Here is a 17,563-nt window from a genome sequence, read left to right on the forward strand (position 1 = left end):
GTTTAGATAATTTTGATGGTGAAGGACTTATAACTTCAAGAGCTCTTCAGAAACCCTCATTAATTCTTCTTGATTTTGGTGTTTTCTCTTTTCCTTTCTCTTTCCTTCTCATTTGACTACTTGCAGTTCCCCTTTTCAATGCAGCTTTTTACTTCATATATCTCCCCCTCTCTTCAAAAGCCTTTTCTATTTACTCTCTATGGGCTTTATTCTCCCCCTCTCCATCCCTCGCTCCCCCAGCTATGTGTAACTCCAGCTGAAGTTAATAGGGCTTTGGAAGTTCCAAGATTTCTTTTCCCAACTTAACTCCTGCTTGCAAAGCTTCTCCTTCTGTTTCTTCAAGCCTCCCCCAAACCCACTCCTGACCTTTCAGTCCACTTACCTTTCTGCTATCACTTCTTTTCAGTCTCCTGAGACGCCCAAGGGATCCATTATTTTCTAATATTTATTTTTTTTCTCTCTTACTATTGCCTGCTTATATTTTGGTTCAGTGACAGGGGAAAAATAAGTGACTTATTCTATATCTCTGCTTCCAGCATCTCTTAAGATACAGCATTAAAGTACACTGATTGACTGCATTCCTTCCCTTTCCCATTCTCACTTCTGGGCATTTTTCTGTGCTGTCTCCTATGTATGAAATGACCTTCCAGGCCTAGTTCACCCAAACCACAACTCTCCTCTTTCTTAGTCCTACAATAAGCCCCCCCTCTTCTTTGATACCCAGATGAAGTGAGTCTGTTGTAATAATAGGGGAGGAGGAAATGCACTATTTCCATCTCTGGATGGATATTTCAGATGCATGTGTGTTGCAAGGGGGAAGATGCAGTGTTATTGTAATGTTTCAGAGTAGCAGCCGTGTTAGTCTGTATCTGCAAAAGGAACAGGAGTACTTGTGGCACCCTAGAGACTAACAAATTTATTTGAGCATAGCTTTCGTGGGCTACAGACCACTTCATCGGAAGTGTAGCCCATGAAAGCTTATGCTCAAATAAATTTGTTAGTCTCTAAGGTGCCACAAGTACTCCTGTTCTTTTTGTTATTGCAATGTTATTTTTAAAGTGTTCTATGCTATTTTGAGGTCTGAAGGTAAGGCTATAGCTACACTGCCCTACAGTGCTGCACTGTAACTCCCTGTGTGGACACTGTGGGTGAAAACTAAATGGTTCCTAATTCAGATTAATGTAATTCTATTTGTGAACCACCTTGAGACCTAGTGAAGAAAAGCACTATTTAGGAGAAAGGTGTTACTATTCAGTGGGAACAAGATTGGGCCTGTAGCCCATATTTCTGCTGGGCCTGATGCTCTGGGACACAGGGTGCTTCCTGAGAGGAACAGGACACTCCCCACTCAATTTGGTGTCAGTGTCATATTCTGCACCTCACCAGCCTCAAACGCAGCATGAACTAGTGGCAAGCCTGGTTTTAACACAGTTTCAGTGTGTGAGTATGTCTACACAGCATTTTGGAGCAGTGGTTGTGCTAGCACTCTAAAAGTAACTGTATGGACAGTGCTTTGAACCTGTGGCTTGGGCTAAGCTCAGGCCCTTGGAAGGGCATTGGCTCTCAGTGCCCGAGCTGCAGTGAGCTGGGAATGCAAAGTGCTGTCTATGCTGCCATTTTTAGAGCAGTAGCATGAGCCCCGCTAGTCTGAGTTTGTTGACCCGGGGTGGGAGGCTTGCTCCCACTGGCTCCAAAATGCTGTGTAAACATACACATAGGCTACTAAAAAGGCATTAAAATCATGCTAGCTAGTTCACATATAGACCTACGTGAACACAGGTGTGGTTTTTTGTTTTTTTTTTAAGGACCCTAGTGGAAGAAACAATTCTAGATGATCATCACTAGCATGATTTCTGAGTACAGTTTGCAGCTATGTTGGGTGTAGACACAAACCATGTTATAGCCATATTTGGTCATGAACATGTTTGAAAACCACTTCCCAGACCTAGAAGCTGTAGTGTGGACGGTATCTTAGGCAGCACATGATTTGCTTTATATTTTGAGAATGAAATGAAACTATTCTTGTTTAGGCTAGATGCATTTTAAATATGTATACGTTATTCCACTCTGCTTTGTAAGGTAAAAAGTTCAACATTTTTCTCTCTTCTCCTACGTAGATCAAAATTTGATTTATCAGTGAAGTATTATTAATGATGGTCTTGAAACCAGACGTATTTAATTACAGTCTGCTAGGTATGTTATTACTTACACTTACTGTACTGTCAAATGGAATACTCAATATGAAGAAATCTGCTGAAAAAAAGAAAGAAACAACCAGCAGCTGGGAATAATCAGATAACACTGTCATGCTCAAGCAGTAAGTAATACTACCTCTCCCAGGAGGAATAAATACTGCAGCATTATGTAATTCAGGAATCCTAAAGAGTTTTTGCTCTTTCTTTAAAATGAAAGAAATTTCAAAGGTCCACAAACCCTAGCCAGCCCGCATAAGAAATATTTAGTAGACGGACAAAAGCAAAGTTAAAGGAAAAAAATTCGAATGGAAAAATTATGGAACTAACCATTTGTGTTAAACTCACAGTTCAGTTACAGCTTTCTATTGTATCATTACTCATCCTTTTCCTCTCTGTTCTCTTTTGATTGTCAGAGCAGTGACCCCTCTTTTTGTCTGTAAAAGTAGCTAGCAAACTTTCAAATGCAGTAGGGCTAGAATGAATAGAAATATGCATGTTGCAGGTACCTCTGAACACTAGGGATTGCCCTTGACAAGGCCAAGTAATGTGGCTATGTCACCTATTTTTACTCTGATGTGCAGTGTCATGATGAATAAGTTTGTGCCAGAAAGAAACACCTCCAAAAGTGATGATAGTGAGATACCACAGGTTAAGATAATGTTGAATAAATAATCATTTAAGGGGGGAAATGTTCTGGAGGTATAAAATTTCCAACAAAGAAATGGGAAGCAGCCAGAAAAACAATAGATATAACGTACCTATCTATTCCTAATGTCCTAATTCCTGGGGTTACAAGATGAAAACGAATAATGTTTTCATATAAATGCTAGTCTGTCATGATGGAATTCCATTGCTTTGGAACAAACCTTTAGCACTCAAATGTACTGAGACTGCTATAGCTTTGAGAAGACAGATGGGTTTTTTACAAAATAACTGGCAAGAACAGAGTTTATGCCATGATGAAATTATCTAAATTTGCCTATTCCAATGCACAGTGCGGCTTTATACTAGCTTTTTAGAGGTTAAAGTAGGGACCCCAATTGTTGATATAGCAGTGTGACATGGTGCTGCCCCATAGATTGATGTTTGAATTTGGTGTGAATGAATTGCTTTGAAATTAGACAAAGGCAATTTGCCCATCCTTATTTACTAGTTTGCAGGTTGGCATGTAATCCAATATTCTGAATTTCCAGGACATCTCTAGCTGTTATTTTCATGAGTGGTGCCAAGAGCCCTTGAATATTTATATTCACTGGGTATGGACTATTTTTCCATCCATATGTTTAACACAACTTTCCCTTAATGTTAATAGGGAGGTTATATTAAGTGGGGAATAGACCCAAGTGTACGTAAATTACTTAGCTGGGATCTGGTTCTGCCTTAAACTTCCTGGCAACAACTGTTATTAAATTTGGAAAAAATTGAGCCAAAAGGATCTACATTTGGTCATGGTACCTACAAGATTTTGTGCATTCAGAAGTTGGCAAAAGGATTACATTAACTTCAAAATCATGGTCATGGTCCTGATACCTTCATCCATATGGTCTTAAAATGTACTATTTGGTTCACAAAACAATTCTCCCCATCATTAAGGTATTTCCACAGAGTTAAATAATTTATTGGACTCTGCCACATTGTGGGTGAAGTCTCTCTGGGCTAGTCTGTGTTTGCTTTAACTTGAGCTATTTCCAGTACATCAGGGGACTTTCCACATTTGCAAAACATCTAAGTCTGTGGGCATGGTATAAACAGGGAGAAAAAGGAAACCTATAAATGTTAACATTTCCATTGATAGAATTAAAAGCCTGGACTGGTAAAGTGCCTTTCATAGAGGATTTCATTCCCAGGGTTAGGAAAGCAACCATAACAAATAACTGGAGTGCATAACACTATCCCTTTGTATGCACAGCAGATAGGAATCACTGGAAATAGGAGGAGCACATTAATACGTTTCGATAAACATTATTATTAAATAATACTGAATAACATTGTGACTTGTAGTAGCTGATTTATCAGTCCCAAATATAGCAAGTAAGGTTTATTACTGATTATTTTGTAAAAGATTCTGGTGATGATATAAACCACTAGCAATGTGACTACTTAGCAAATAATAGAATATAATACAGTACTAAGGAACAGTACTGTTTTCTATTTCTGTAGTTCATATATAGAGGTAGATTCTGCCACTCTTACTTATGTTACAAAGAAACTTATTTGCAAGTAAATCCATTGAAATCAACAGGACTTCTCTTTTACTAAATACTATTCTTGAGTAAGAGGGGGCAGAATCTGGCTCAGAATAATACTTAGCTCTTGTACCCAGATCTCAAAGCAATTTACAAAGGTAGGTTAGTATCATTATCCTAATTTTACAGACGTGGAAACAGGCAGTGAGAAGTGTAATGACTTGCCCAAGATCATACAGTAGGACAGGGGCAGAATTTTACTCTCATCTAAACTGGCACAACCCTATTCCTGAATGGCAAGTGAGAGCAGAAACTGGCCCCACAGTACGCAGCATTTTGTATTTCTACCCAATGGGGTTTCACGTGGCTTCATTAGAATTTGAGCAAACTTTACATTAGGGCATTTGACCCTTTGTGCTCACATGCTAAATTTTCATATAGTTCCTCCAGTAAGAATATAATATATAAATAAACTGAATAATGTAAATTTAACCTCAATTTTACTTCAGATGCACAAAGGGTAGCATCTTCTATTACTGCCCATAGGTTTTCCGATAATGTAATTAGACCCTGACCCAGCCTAAGCATTTAAGCACCAGCTTAAAGTTAAGCACATAGTAGTTCTACCATGCATTCCCGCAGGCGTTTAAGTGTTTTGCTAGATCTGGGCCTGATTACATTTCACACAATATATAGGAAGTAATATGAAATACTACTTAGGTGCATTTACGCAAAAGTTAATGCGACTTAAGTGCTTAAAGTTAAGCAGGCCTAAGTGGGACTACAAAGTTTTGCTTGCTGTTTTGGGACTACAAAGACCATATAGTAATGGATATGCACAATGGGACAGAGGTTAAAATGCTGTGAGAAATATAACTTTAAATTTTCCAATTATTATGTGATTAAACCTCCACCTTAAAGCTACTCTAACTGATTTTCTATCATATGCATTAGCTTTCTGTCTATGTAGAGGTGAAGCTACACTGTTTATTTTTAAAGCAGGAAACATTTATTCAGTATTCAACATGCTATTCTGGTGATTCCTGTTCTAAAAGACCAAATAAAATCAGTGGGAGGTCCTACTAGGCAAACAGAAAACAGCTCATTCTGAAAGAGTTGGTACATTTTTACTTGTCACAGCTGATTGAGGAGGTATCTGAAGCGTAAATAAAATCCCTCATAGTTCTTTCAGTGCTTTAAAGGGCTGAAGCCAGTGTAATTTACACAACAGCTCAGAAGGTGAAGGTAATAGACATTTTTCAGTCATGGGTGGAAAAATATATGTATTTGGATTTCTAACCAAAAAAGGCACCTAATCCAGGATATTCTGGATTATTGGCAGGTTAAATATAATTGTGTTCATTTTGGAGTTTTATGCAGGTTTCAAGTGACATCTGAGGACCCCACTGGAAGGGGCGGGGGGAATGATATAAAGAGGAGTTAAATGTGTACAGCTTGGCTAAGTAGCGACTAAAAGGTACATCAGAACATTTTGTAAATGACTAAGGGTGAAAAGACAAATAAGCAAATTATTTGGCCCACAGAATTGCTGGAGAAGGCCCCAGGCATGGTAAATCCTAGGTACAATGAAGGGGACAGACACAGAGTTTGCACAGACAGAATGTGCCCCATAGAGCACAGCTCTGTGATGGCAATTTCTTCAAAGGGAGACAGGGCGATTGGAGACATATCAATAGGTCTGAAGCTACGTGGATCCAATAGCCAAAATGTATTTAGTAGTTGCATATTGGACTACAGTTGCTTCAGCAAAGATTTTTTTCCAAACATAGATGATAGGAAGCACTCTTGGCATCTGCAGTTATTTGGACATCCAGAAGCAGCTGGGCATCCAAGAAGACCACCTCTTCCCAAGTTGCAAAGCTTATACACAAAGGGAGGACAAATTCCCGCAGTCTGTCCTGCTGGTATGTTTATACTGTGACTTCTGACTGTTTATATCACTCTTGTCTGGAGTCAAGCAGGAAGTGAGGGTCAGAGGGGGTCAGGCCAGCCAGGAACTCCTTGATGTACTTTTAATTAGTGCCACTTATTCTCAAAGCCCTATGGTGGTGCAGCAGCCATGACTCCAGTCTGCAAGCTGGAATAGCAGCTATTTAAGGGCTGTATTGCAGCTCCCTGGTGTGCCTACCTGTTAGTGATGAAATATCATTTTTCACAGTAATACTAATGAATAATATGGCCCGTAAGAAGTTCTTTGAAACTGTTTACTTACAGGATTGCTCTCTTTGCTTATAGCATATGGTAAGGTGTTTTTATATGCCTCAGAGAGTAATTTTAAAAGATTTAGATCGCCAACCAGTGTATAATCTTGAGTTGGTTATAGCTTTTTTTTTTTTTTTTTTAGGATCTTAGAAAAATATTTTAGGAAATTGTTTAGTTTGGCTTGACTGACTTTCTTTTTAGGATCACAAACCTGCAAGATGAACATATGGATTCCAAATTTTCCACTTTTCCCCCTGAGCAGAAACCAGAGCTTTTGGCCATCTTGATTAAAGTGGCTCTCTTTCAAGTCCTATCATAATGTCATTACAATGTTCCAATTGTGACAGGGATGAGACCTGTTGCTCTTCAGGTGTTGTTGTCACCCAAATTAACCCCAGCAGTAGTATGACAACAAATTTGGCAGATGTAAGTTTAAAACCTGTATTTTAGCATCTACTACCAGTAGGTCAATATCAATATTAGATTACCACAGTGATTTCCTCCTTATATCAATTAAATGCTTCAAGTAAAGCCATGTGTTTAACAGTCTATAATGTAGAATATTACTTATTTTGTCATGTTGCATCCATCGCTTAAAAGGGCACAAAATGTCTTATACATTTTGGAAAGTGCAGTGTAGATTAATGCTACTATACAAGGGCCTGATCCTGAAAACATGCATTCACATGAGTAATTTTACTCAGATGAATAGTCTTATTGGCTTGGCTTACATGTGTGTAAGTGGTTGCAGAATCCTGGCATGAATGCTTAATAATGCGAGAATTTGTGGCTGTAACCAAATCAGCCCATAGCAATTTCTCTTTTCAGACTAGCAACTAATATATTGCAAAGAGAGGGTAAAACAAGAACAAGAGTACAGACAAAAAAATTGAACCAAATAAATGGTGTATACAAACTGCAAAATAGGTGGAAATTAGAAAGGTTTTGTTTTCACTCTTTTGAGAAAACATGACTAATTCACATGTGGTATTGCCAGGTGAGTAATGCAGTCATCCATGAATCATGGAATGAAAAACCACACACCATTGTATATAGTATAACATATTTATATATCAGGGAACACTGGTGGCTCCTGTAAGGTAAAGTGGTATTATTACTCCTATTTTACAACTCTAGAACTAAGGCACAGAGAGATAAACGTTAAAACTCTCACAAGTATCTACTAATTGGGGTGCCCAATCTGAGATGCACAGGACCTGATTTGTCAGAGTACTTAGCATATTTATAGCACTTTATTTGTTCAGAGAAGACCTCTCATTGACTTCAGTTGCAGTTGTGAGTGCTCAGCATTCTGCAAATCCAGTCACAAGTGGCACAAGTTGGGTATCCAGAAATGAGGAATACTTAGTGGCCATCTGTGAAAAGTTTGGTTGAAGTGACTTACCCAGCATCACACAGGAACTCTGTGGCAGAGGCAGCATAAAATTCAATTTCTTGGGGAAGGCAATGTAGTTGTAGCTCTCTCCGTCCCAGGATATTATAGAGACAAGCTGGGTGACGGAATGTCTTTTATTGGACCAACTTCTGTTGCTGAGAGAGACAAGCTTTTGAGCCACACAGAGCTCTTCTTCAATTCTGGGAAAGGAACTTCCAGTCTCACAGCGGAATGCAAGGTCAAACAGATCATTTAGCATAAGTAGAGTGATTTTCAACTGCTTCTACCATGAGACCATCCTTTCTCTTCCTGCACTCCTTTATTCATCCATGATGTAAGCATGGTCTGAATGAGCTGTCCCCAGGGCCGCCCAGAGGATTCAGGGGGTCTGGGGCAAAGCAATTTCGGAGGCCCCTTCCATAAAAAAAAAAGTTGCAATACTATAGAATACTATATTCTCATGGGGGCCCGGGGCCTACGGCAAATTGCCCCACTTGCCCCCCCCCCTCCTCTGGGCGGCCCTGGCTGTCCCCTGATATCTAGTGATGCACTGGGGGAAAAGACTTTGGGAAGAGACTATGTATATCCCATGCTCCTCTGAAATCTACTACCACTGGCTCATACATATAACACACACCAAAATCAATCATTTATTTAATATTACATTATAGTTCTTTTAAAGATTTTCTCTTTTACCTCAGATTGTATATGTGGAACACTGATGTTCAGGAAAAAAGGCCAGTATCTCTCCCCATTTCCCCATTGCCACAAGAATTTAGTTTTTAAATAATTTTGAGTTGGAAAGTTCCTAAGAGGCCATTTCCACATGCTGAGGGGATCTGCACATCGAGGGTATGTCAACACAGCATTTTGGAGCCCATCGGGGGCTCACACTATCACTCTAAAAACAGGAATGTAAACAAGTTGTGGCTTGGTCTGAAGCTCAGGCTCTGAAACCTAGAGAGGTGGGTAGGCAAAACTGATCAGAGAAAAGATACTAAAAAAAGCAGTCAAAAGGGAGTGAGTTTGTATCCCTGGAAACCAGACTGAAACAACTGCCATATTATAAATGTGCATGGAAAAAGTTGCGTAGTAGACAGAAATCTGTTGGCAATAATTTATCTCTGAAAAAAAATCTTGTTATATCAGATCAGGGCTGTTTGAAGCTACACAACATATTCTCATCTATAGTTGTTATTATTCCATATGTTGGTGACGATGTCATGAATTATATTTGTGAACCAAGATTGATTTTCTTCAAACAGTATCTATTATTACTATTATTTGTATTACAGTAATGTCCAGAAGTGAGGTCTCTCATTGTGCTATGTGATGTAATAACACCAAATAAGAGAGAGTCCCTACCTTGAAGAACTTATACTTTTATTTGAGACAAAACACATGGGGTGTAAAAAATAAATGGGGAACATGTGAGGGGGAATAAGGATATCAGTGATAGGAATACATGATTACATAGGCTTTTAGATAGATGAATAAAGAAGAAATATTAATATCAGTAACCAAAGCAATTTTTATACTGTTGTCAAAAGTCTTAACCTAGTATTTGTTTAGCAAAATTTACCAGGTGGTTGATAACTGCCATTCCCTTCTTCATTAAGTACTGCAGCTATTTTAGGCTTTTTAATCATGTAAAAGCTGATTAGCTAGACAGGTGTTCTGATTTCAGCTGTAATAAGGGTACCACAAATTTAATGTGGCACTACTTAAAAGTGTTACTTAATTAGCATGACTTAAAAGCAATCAAAAGCCAGAGGGCTGGGTGTTGTAACAGTTTTACCTATTACTCTCAGATTGCCTTCCAACTCAGATAAACCACTTCCACTTCAGATAAATTGCTAAGAAGAAATCTCCTTCATTCCATGCAGGATATTAGAATGTTTGATTTTAAGATAATATAGAGGCAATGCTATATTTAGTTGTCTATAGGATTAAACATATGTAAATATACACAGAAACCAAATTCACTAACTGGAAAGATTTTAGAAACATGGAATATGGGCATGTAGGTTATCACATCAAAATAAATGGATTCTATCTCTAATTGGGAATCAAAATTATTATTAATATACAGTATTAGATCATAGTGGAACTTCATCTGCCGTATTGTGGTGGGTTTTAGCCCTCACACCTTAACAAAGCTATAGCAGATATCAAAATGGTTGTGAGAAGGATGATAAAGGCCTAATTCAATTTCTAGTGTCATTGGTTGTCTTTCCATAGACTGCAATAGATAATGGATCAGACCCAAAAGTAGGACTTTCATATTACCAGGTCTACTTGCATTCAGATTGTAAAGGAGGAAAAACTAGTGGAAACTTTCATTGACTCATTGATTTTAAGGCCCAAAGGGTCACCAATCTGACCTCCTGCATTATGTGGGCTAAAATTTGTAAGCTCTTGAGATGACTTTGATCAATATTGTAGGTGATGGTTTTGAACTGATAAGGAGAGTGTTGACTATTTCACCGTAAAACAGGAAAGCAAACAATCTTTGTACTTAGTTTTGATTATGCTGCCCCTTTCATGGTTTTAGCTAAAATGGTGAGAAAACAAATATTTTTTTTAAACAAATGTCCTCACATTGTCTTATTTTGTGCACTTAGGTACTGGTCCAAAGTCAGCTGAAGTCAATGGGAGTCATCTTTCTATTGATTTCTAGGGACTTTAGATCAGGCCCTTAGATAATGAAGGTACTCCATTACCTTCTTATTTTAACTTATTAATTAAAGCTATTCACCTAGAGATCTAGATGTCATGCTATGTGATGGCCTGTTATGTTACACAAGTCAAAACTCCCAAATTTGGTGAACTAACCACAATGCTTGGTGATTTGTAGACACCGTATTGCAATATTGACTTGGTTACTGTCTGTTGACTCATATCTTAGTTCATTGAAACCTTTCACAGTGTGTGAGTCATAAAAATAAACACAGTGCTGCCATGCTTTGCTTGAAGACATCCAGCATTGAAGAATTCATTCAGTTTACTTATGTTTCCCGGGTAGCCAATTAATGTATCAGACTTCATTTTTGCCCCCTTCTAACCTTTCCCCAAGCCTCCCCTATAGCATATACTATATTTACATGAAGTCAAAGTTACAAACAAAGCAGAGATACCCCTAGATCTTATTTAAAGTGTGATTCTTTATCTCCAGTGCTCATATAATTTCTCAAAAGCAGTAATTAAAGAATGACTGACTTGAAATGCATGTGTGCAACACCCATTGATTTCAATGTTCATGGCCATCCAATATCTTGACAGATGAAAGGAAAAGCGACTAGAGAGCCTCATATATATATATATATATATAGAGAGAGAGAGAGATGAGGGCGGAACTTCACCAACTGCATTTTGCATGTAACACCTAAAGCTAGTTTAAAATATGTGTCCTTTATGCACTGAACATTAGCAAATAAAGATGTTACCCTTCAAGTTTTATTCAAGGGCATCCAAAAGGAACAGGAGCCTGAGAAACACTTTCTGACACACAAGCAGTCACTTCGGGACCTGTGACAGGCGCAGGTTAAAATCAGAACCACAGCCCTAAATATGTAGTATCTGATATGAAGCTGGGAAGGAAACAGTTTTCCAGTACCATGATTTCCCCCTCCCCCTCCAAATATCAGATTTCCCATCTCAATCAGGACAAAAAGTCAAAATCTTGAAATATTTCACAAAATGAAAATCTGACAAAATTTTTGTTTGAATCAATTGAAACATCTTCTTTTTGATAATTTTGAAACATTTCATTTTGAGTTTGTCCACTTTTATAATGGATTAGCTTAAATTTTGAAATAAAAACTCATTTTATACTGGAAAGCCCGAAATTTTTGTTTGGAAAAAGATTGATACAAAACATGCTGAGGAAACCATGTTTCTAAATTGTCAACAATTTTTTTGAGTCAAAACATTTCATCAAAACCAATCCATTCCTGCCCAAACTTTTCTGTCAGAAATAATTTTTTGAAAAATGCCTGACCAATTCTAATCTTATGCTTATTCACATTCCCATAAGAGACTTCAGGAAGTAGCCCATATCCTTCTCTCCTCCTTTATACATGTTCAGGATCATTCTACTCCCTGATCTTTCAGATAATTAACATTTTGTTTTATGTTTTTTCTTTCAATAGTTGATCATCAGTGAATTAAGTCACAGGACATTCTCCCACTCATCTGATTCAAGGCAGCCTACTTACACTAAAGGAGAAGCGCTGCCACTTTAACCTATAAGTTATTACTTTTATCATGAAGAACCGTATGCTGTACTACAGAGTGCAAAAGCTGAAGGTACCCAGTTGAGGAGGGTGAGTTTTGGCAGGACTGTAAAAGTGAAGACTGGGGAATCTGGCCTGGGTGAGGAGTTTTTATAGGTGGATCATCTGGTAGCACTTCCTGTAATTAAGGTTGCCTGACCCTTCCCATTGTAAGACAGCCACCATGGCCAAGTTCAACCCAATGTTATAAAAACTCAGACAAACCTTTTTTCTCACCAATTTCATCAAGTTGTATGTACATGAGTGGGGGCAAGTAAGTGGGATGGGAGTAGAGGTGGGGAGTGGGTGGAGACTTGGCTCTGTACCCTCCACAACACACCACATGCATGTATGAACTACTGGTATGTGGAATTCAGTTTCACATTATAAAGGGCTGCAGTAAGTTAATTCTCCATTCCCGGGAGCAAGGGCGGAGTCACTATTACTTTCCAAGGCTATTCTGCTGCTGCTCAGCTACATGACTCCCCTTACACAGGATGAAGAGGAAACTCTCCATCAACTCTTTATAAACAAACAATCAGTTTCCAAATTAGGTCTTTAGCATGAGCTGGGAAGTTCAGAACCAGACTTTTCCCAAATCTGCCGAGGTTCAAATGTGATGCTCCAGTTCAGAACAATCATTAACCCTCACATATACATTGCTGCATATTAGAATAATTTATCAGATCCTGTGGAGAAAGAGGTCTGGTCTGCTTTTCCTCATTTGGTTTGTGAGTGCTGTTCGTATGATGAACAAAACAAACCCTAGCCTCCTTGTATGGAAAATACATTTATACTCAAGATATACAAAACAAGATATGACAAAATTCTGGAGAAAAAGCACAGCGCTGCTGCCACACAAGGTTCTGGTATAAATCAGTCTTCAGGTCTGGGATTCATGCTGGAAACTTCTCAGATAGAGGATTTGGGGCTTCAAAGTCAAAGTGAATAAATCAGAAGGAGAACAACAAAGAACTGGTTTACAGTAAGTGCTCCCGTAGCCATGCTTTATCTATTTGGCTTCCAGCCAATGCGAAGAGGGTTTGCGATGTTTTTATCATATTCTTCCAATTCGGTCATATGCTAAGTCTTCATTGCTAGTCAGTTACCACACTGTTCTTCTTGTTTTTGCTGCTGTTCATTAATTTTTACCATTTCTTTGTTTTCAACTGGAACTCATTCATCTCTGCTCTATGGGTCTAGAGTACCCTTATAAGAATAGCATATCCCAATCCAAAATTAAGTATGTGAGGAAGGTGAAAAGAAAATGTATAATGGGGAAAAATTAGGGCCATTATCTGCCTCTCTCACAGCCTTTGCCTGAGTTTGATTCATGGTTTTAATAAGTTGTACTCATAAGATTGTTCCCCTCTGTTAACTTTCTCAACATGTGAGACACTTCAGAAAAATTTTTTCACAATTTCTGCACAGTTATTCTGATATCTGTAGCTCACTGCTACTTTGTATAAAAAGAGTATTAAAACCAGATTTTGTTCCTCTCTGAGATCCAGCATTTCACAGTGGACAGAATGAGGAAGATAAAATTTTGCACTTATACCTGAGGATCTCAGAGTGATCTCACAAGATAAATTAAGTCTTATGATACCCCCACGCAAAGTAGTACCATCTCCAGGTCCCAGATAGGTAAACTGAGGCACAGATGCTCCAAGCTGGGAATAGAGCCCAGATCTCCTCACTGCTAAACCTGCATTTTTACCACAATGCCATACTTCATTATAGCATAAATCCTGATAATGAAGACCTAACCAGGAAGCAAATTTGCTTCGTTATAGTAGAACCTGGCATAATGGTTGACTGCACTGAAACCATATGTTTAAACCATAGACAGAAAAGCCATAATAAATAAATGGCATATCATCCATCAAGTAGGTTATAAATGCCTGTCATGCCATATATTCCCAGGCTTTTTATTAAACTGTAAAATTAACCACATGTAATAATTGTGAGTAATGCAAGGCAAGCAAGAGAATCTTGAGCACAGATTTAAGTGATGAAACTGTGTCAGCATCCAAAATTGCCAAAGACAGGCAATTCCAGATGTCAGGGAAGCAACAACTAAAAGTTGTCAGGGCACAGTAGTCTCTTTTATAGATTTCTCAGTGTTTTGGCTTGTGCCTTGGTAAGCATATGTGCTGGGGTGGTAGAGAAAAACTGCCTCAGAGCTTTCCATTTTCTTCTGTGATTGCAGACGTTAGACACTTTTTCCTTCGTGAACCTTGTAGGGATTTTTCCCCCCTGTTGCTTTTACTGACACAAGCACTTTGGAGTGTGCTGGGAGAGCACCAAACAGCAGCAAAGTGTATTTCCCTATTGAAATGACTTCACTTATGACACAAACTCCTCCACAGTTCTTAAACATGCCAAAGACTATTCAAGCTTTCTTGGTGCAGCCAGGGCAATGAGGTTACACAGTCATATGTTTTGGACAAGGATGGAGGGAAATTACTGTATATGAAGGAGGAATTTCCAAACCCCAAGAAAGATTCAGCTCAGTGGGATGTATGGCTAAGTAACTTTATTCTATTTTGTTTCTAGCATCCAATAGCAGTGGACCCTTCCTAGACCACCTTTCAATTAAGAATATCAAAGCACTTAATTAAGACTTTTGACACTCCCATGGGTCAGGTAAGAATTACAATCCCCATGTTACAGCTAGGAAAACTGATCTGTAGAGAAATTGTGACTCTTCCAGGTTCCCACCCTGCTCCAAAGAAAGTATACCATCCAAATTTATCTACATTCTTGAGATTTGGTTTTATTGGTAATTCAAATGCTGATGAAACATAAATATCCCCCTATACTTTTCTTCCCTAGCTTGGCTGTTCTTAGAGTTCTCCCTAACGACTCCTTCTGGCATGACCTCTAGTTCCCTTTGTCTCACAGAAGTTCAAAACCGTTTCATATAGGGTTCATATAGATTCATGGACTGTAAGGTCATAAGGGAACACTGTGATCATCTAGACTGACTTCTTGCATAACACAGGCCATAGGACTTCCCTCCATGAATTCTTCTTTGAACTAGAGTATATCTTTTGCACTCATAGATTGGAGCTGATCTAACAAACATACCTCAGTATCTCTTTGGAAGGTCTAAGCACCTGACATCATCAGGATGACGCAACTAAACTGGACATGATGATCTCTTGAGGTCCCTTCCAGCCCTACGTGTCTATGATTATATGGAAGTTCTGCATCCTCATGCAACATTCTAGAATCTATTCTAGTCACATAGTGGGTCAATAACAGAGCTGGAAACAGAACCCAGGAAACCTGACTTCTAGTACTGGTTGAAAATGGAAAAAGTAAAAATAAAAATGTTTGAGGCTTTATTTTTTGTCAGAATTTTATGACCAACATAAGGGGTAACATTGTAGGAGATCATTTGAAATGGAGCAGCCAATAAGGGTTAGATTTGTTATGCAAACGGGGCTTGAAGAGGGCAATTAAGTTTTAGTAAGCTGGTGTGTATTACAGATTGTTGCATGATCCATGAAGCCAGTGTCCCTGTTAAGTCCATATTTTTAGTGTCAAGCAGTATTATGAATTTAAGTGCCTAGGCTCACCTTCTGAAGGTGTTGTGCAGGTTTTCTTTGAGGATGAGGACTGAGAGGTCATATGTGGAGTGATCATTTTGTTAAAAGTGTTTGCCTGAAGGTGATATGGTGTTTTTGTCTTTTCTCATTTTTCCATGATAGTTTATTTGAAAGCACTATGATTGTCTGGTTTCACCCACATAGTTATCATCAGAGCTTTCAATGCACTAGATGAGGTACACCGTATGTTGTGATAGGCATGTGTAGGACCCATGAATTATGAAAAGTGTTGTAGGGGGTATTGACATTGTTGCTATACAGTTACATAGTCCCTAAAGTCCAACCAACCATAACTGGATCAAACCAGAATACAAAGGGGATGCTAGCGTAGTCCTTAATTGTGATTATTATGTTAACAAGGCCATCAGAAAACTATCTGACACCACCTGGTATAAAGATCTAAAAGAAGACTTCACACCACAATTCACAGATGAATTTAAAGCTACCAACAAATCCTTCCCCAAACAACTCCAAGTAAATCTCTACAACTCATCCCCCATGAACACACACCAGGAACCTTCTACAGTTTCCCAGATACACAAACAAGGGAACTGGCAGACCTATCATATCTTATTGAAGAAATATCAAGACTCATAGAAACCATCCACAAACCACTCACCACACAAAGGGCCCCCTATAATGTGTTATCCCTTATGCTTAACCATCCATCCCAACTTGTATTTTGCTCAAATACTCTGATTTCTTTTCTCAGATCTGAAGAACTCTATGTAGTTTGAAAACTTGTATCTTCCACCAACAGAAATTGGAATAATAAAAGAGATTACCTTACCTACCTTGTGTCTCTGACATCATGGGACAAACACGACATCATGGGACAAACACGACTACAACAACACAGCAAACAAAATAAGACAAAGGCAGATAGCACTGTGGACCTGATCCAAAACTCTCTGAAGTCAATGAGAGCCTTTCCATTGATTTCAAGAGACTTTGGATCAGTCAGTGCAACAGATTCCATTAGACTGCTGATTTTTCTGTCACTCATTAAAGATCCTGGGGATTGGGGATAGTTGTCCCATTTGGAGGTCCTCTACAAGACAAATGGATTTCTCCAATCATTCATCTCTATAGTGGTGGAAAGATGGAGAGATCAGACAGTTTTCTGACCCTTCAGACAATGGCATGTTTGGAGGAGGGAAGCTGTGGCCCCATTTGGCCACCCCTTCTCACAAAAAAAAAAAAAAAAAGTTGGGGACAAATCACAGGACATCTCCTGAAATCCACAGGTAGAGACGCCTGGTTCCAGGATAGAGAGAGGGATCAGAACTCCAGCACCATAGAAAAAATGAGAGAGAAGGCTAGTAACAAATCCTGAGAGAGGGAGTCATTATGGACATGCAGGTAGATACAGGAATAAGGGGGATGCAAAACCTAGGCATAATGCATCAACTGAGGATTACCTAAAGGGCCTCTCAATTGTGTGTGGGTTTGGCTAACCTATCCTGATTTAGAGTGTCCAGAGTTCTTGGTAAATTTTTCACACAGACAAATTACTGACACGGCATTTAAAGAAAAAAATATTTTACATCATTAAAGGCAGAAGACAGTACTCCTAATGAAAATGGTTCCATGCCTTTAAACTAGAATGTTGCAACATTTTGTAATAACTCCAAATAAGGTGAAACTGTCTATAAGCTACACATAACGTGGCATG

The sequence above is a fragment of the Trachemys scripta genome, chromosome 1 (assembly GCF_013100865.1).
Source record: "Trachemys scripta elegans isolate TJP31775 chromosome 1, CAS_Tse_1.0, whole genome shotgun sequence".
Lineage (NCBI taxonomy): Eukaryota > Metazoa > Chordata > Testudines > Emydidae > Trachemys > Trachemys scripta.